Consider the following 4,603-nt stretch of genomic DNA (forward strand, 5'->3'; position numbering starts at 1 on the left):
ACAGAAGACTAACAAAGGAAGAATAGCAAATAATGACAACTTAGTAATACTCTTCTGGTAGGAGTTTACACAGGCATCTTCATTCCTGCTCAAATTCCTTCAGGCTGTAGGATTCACAAATATTTTCACAGCTTAATCTTCTACATGTTAATGAACAAGGAAGAAAAGGGAAGAAACTCACTGCACTGTTTCACAAAATATTCACAATTCACTTCTATACTGTTCAGCCAGCTCTTTGACTCAACTTTCCTTTGTCAGTTAAGGAACGAGTGTTCTTATTAAACAAGAGAATCCTTTATATTTCCAATGGATGTAAGGAGAACTACAAACTTCATTTTTAAGCACAATTGAGCCCTCTGGAGGAAATAGTTTTGTGTCTTAGTTTTTTAAAAACATGAAAGAAAAACACTGGATTTAAGGAAAAATTTTATTCTAATGGTACATTTAAAAAATGATGAAAATTCATTAAAAATAGCAACTAGTTAACTGTTCTGTAGTTTTGATTGGATAGTACTTGACTGCTAAAGTGGGAACAGGCAACTGGAGATGTTAAGGTGTCTAGTTGGATACTCATACTAAGGCTTCAGGGCTATAATGAGCTCCCATGGTGCACGGGTCTGGCCATGTTTGGCTTGTTGCAAGATCTGTGCCTCCGTGAGACAGTGCATTAGTTTTGGTGTTAAACATATATTGAAATCAGTGAGGCCCCATATACGTACAATGGCCCACCTTCACAGTACTGACTATAGGATTAGAAACTACGGGCTTGTCAACACAGCAAGTTGCTGTGCTGCAAGCCAGAGTGCAATGTCACATGTGGACACTGCCAGAGTGAGTGTCCGGGAGTGAGTCTGAGCATACTGCTACTTCAAAGCATAACAGAGAAATGTTACTTTTAGGGCCAAATGGAAGACAATGTGGTCTAATGGCTAGGGTATTAGCTTAGGATTCAGACCTGGATTCTCTTCCTGACTCTGCCACTGACCTGCTGTCTGACATTAGGCTAATCATTTGCTGTCTGCCCCTATTTCCCCTTGTATGTTGTCTGTTCCACCTGTAAGATCTTCAGAGCAGGGACCTAAACTTCCCATTTATATTTACAGCCCCTATAACAATGGGTCCCCAATCTCACTGAGTCCCTGAGACGCTACTCCAATGTACGTGACAAAGTGTTCATAGTAATTCTGTGCTAGTATTGGTTGATACAGCACATGTGGGGTTATTTTTCATTAACAGCCTGGCTGAATAGAGCATAATCATGAGCCTGATCCTGGATGAGCCTGTTCCTACAAAGGCGATGCGTATGGCGACTGCAAGTTCGGGTGACAAATCCATGGACGATTCTAAAATCGGAAGGCGCCACTTGCAAACACACAGGAAGAAGTTCTCCTCTGTGCACCTTGACAATTTGTCATTGGCTCAGTTAAGCTATCTGTGTGGATGGGTTTTTTAAAATTTATTTATTATCCATTTATCAGACATTTTTTTAAGAACTGTCCATGCAGAGGTTATCCTTTCCCCAAATGTTACCCGTATGGTCATTGTCTAAAGCTTTGAATACCTTGGCCACATACTCAAAGGGCTGATTCTACATGTTATGCTGAATCCTCAGCCACATTGATTGGTTTTTCCTGTTTTGGATTTCTGTGAAGTGCTTTCCCCCAATGAGAAGGGTTTCTCATTGTACAATAAAACCCAGGTCCAATATCAGCTTTGTCATGTTGAGCGAGGCATCGCATTCTGGCTTAAAATAATTACTCCAATATAGCCCTCTGCAGGGTATGAGTCCCTATCAAAACTGGCATTCTAAAATCAAAATACTACCCACCTTCTGAATCTGATCCTCCACTGCCTTGTACACTGTCTAGTCATTTACATGGGTACAATGTGAATGTAAAATGCTAACACAGACTAGCACTACACTCAGTTGGGTACAGGTGTAAATGAATACACAAAGTGCAAAGCTGTGGAGGATCAGGTTCTATGGGCTAAAGCATTTTGAAGCAGCTTCTAAACTTTAATTTCACACTACCAGCTGCACCTCTGGTTTTCTTTTTGTTTTCTTTTTTTTTTAATTCCACTTACACAATTTTTCCTTCTTCTTTTTTCCCCTCAAACTCTCCTATTTCTGATCCTGATCCTTGCTAGGCTGCCTGTTCCATCTCAAGCTTCTCAGCTCTTTCCTAATTGGCAAAACCCTCCTGGGAGGATGGCTTTCTGCCATTTCAACATCTTATATTATTTCTGTGATCTTTTCTACAGAAGGGCTGCTAGACACAAATGATTCATGTTCAGTTTGCCAAATGAGATGACTAATAGGAGTGGACAATAGATCTGTGATGGGCCTTATTGCAGCATTTACCCAGTGTATGTGCAAATATATTACTATTTAGGTGACTGTCATTTTGCGGGGGTGGCAGGAATTATTTATAAACTTTGGTTATATATTCAAACCAGAAAATCATCCTCGTATTTTCAAAATTGTCATCTCTCAGAAATTATATTTCCTCAAATTCATATTAAATCCTAGTGGCAAGGTATAAAGGTTTTTTTCTAATTAATTCAATTTGGTTATGCAGATTTGGCTCTGTCTACATAATTTTTCATATAGCATTTTAATGTTACCTCTATTACAAAGAGATTACACTGCAGACATTTAAAAAAAATCTATGTAAAAATAAAATGACACATCTTACATTAACCCTAGTGTATACTGCCCTGCAAAGTACTGTATGCAGAGGAAACTAAAGTTATTAAGTTGAAATGTAACTGCATAAATCATGCAAAACAATTCAAAGTTTCTAGACATCAAGAGATTTGCAGACTTGAGGTGTGATTGAAGAGTAATAGTGTACTTTTGTCAGTGAGTTAGCCTGGGTCTGAAAAATAGACTAGCTGATTGAAGGACTTGACCTAACGATCTCATTCTTTTATCTCCATTTTGTCCCCATGTTTCCAGTTCACTCTAGATCTTTGTTCTCAATTTCTTAGCAGAGGGAAATTTCCCCTCAATTCTACTTATGCAAATTTATTTCACTGAGTCTGTCAGTTTTGGTGAGATCAGCTTTTACACTGCCAATACTATCTTCAGCTGTTCTTACAGAGCTAGCTAAAGGTACCACAGGTGTCTGTAGTATGTACATGGGGGGAAATCTTTATTCAGTAAAATCCCAGATGCCTTTCATATACATTTGTTTGATTGGTATAACTATACTTTGTACAAGTATGCAAGGTTCCAGAAAATATTAGTCCCTGATCTCGAAATAAATGAAATTACACTTGTTTAGATATGGATACTTAAATTACAGTTATCTTGACTTCTTTGCATGATAGAAAGCATTGAAAGTTTCATATTTCCAAGAGCTTGCTTTATATATTTTTCAATAAGAAATGTTTCAAAATAAAGAATGATTTTTAAAAAATAAATTCCCAGTAGTTCATTCTGGCCACATAATATGGTTCAGCTTCAACAATGACCCTGGCAGGGAATTAAGTTCCAAATAATAATAATAATAATAATAATTTATTACTTGTATTGCAGTAGCATTTAGAAGCCCCAGTCATGGACCAGAATCCCATTATGCTAGGTGCTATATAAATACAACAAAAATGAAAGTGAGGCCTAAAATAAATAATTTTCTTAACTTTCACAAAACCATCATCCATATTTTAAATTATGGGGGGAAAGATTTAACATTCTAACCTAGAGACTAAACCGTAACATAAAGTGTAGATCTTAGAAATAAATACAACATATATAATTCCTTATTTTTCTTTGGCTAAATTAATCTAACTGCAATCATCATCATTATTGTCACTATTGAAGACTCATTCTATCTTTCATAAGATTTATGTGGATGACACTATACTAATCCACAGATAAGTCTAGAAGGTCCTCTGCTCCTGTTGAAAATATAGTTCTGATTTAAAATGTTCCAAATGTGAATTTTGCTAAGATATGTGCTTTAATTTAGATGTATCTAGGAAAAGCTGGTAATTACTAGATACATCCAAAATGTGATTTCCTTCAAGCCAATCTATCATGGAAAATGAAGAGATCATTTTACAATAGAATTCTGAGAAGCAAACATTATCAGTCGCTTACCCTGTGCTTAGGTCATTTAAAAATAAGAACAAAATCATTGAAGTATTGTTGCTCGAGATAATGCTGCTTGAAATTAAGGGGCAGCTATTTCTGAAGGTTTATCATTTACAGAGTGCAGTGAACAACCCATTTGTTTTAATATGTATTCATAGAGTGAGGAACTGCTGTAATTTTAAAAGTGCCATTTACTTATCTTCCACTGATATAATATCTTTGTTACATCCCACAGAAAAGATACCGGCATCTATAGGAAAATGAGTCTATCTCACTTGGTCTAATATATTGTTGCTGATTTATTGCTTCAAGGGGTTTAATTAAAGTTTCTCCATTGTAGCTTAATTTTTAAAACAAATTTTACTTCTTACTAGATATTCCTGAATACAATTAATCAGCATCGTATCCATATATTTTCAGCAAAGAGGAGGTGAAATTCACCTATGTGCCAAAGTCCTGCAAAAAGCCCTTTACTCAGGGTTTAAGTGGTGCAGCACACTGACC

This window comes from Lepidochelys kempii, chromosome 2, assembly GCF_965140265.1.
Source record: "Lepidochelys kempii isolate rLepKem1 chromosome 2, rLepKem1.hap2, whole genome shotgun sequence".
In the NCBI taxonomy this organism is placed as follows: Eukaryota; Metazoa; Chordata; order Testudines; family Cheloniidae; genus Lepidochelys; species Lepidochelys kempii.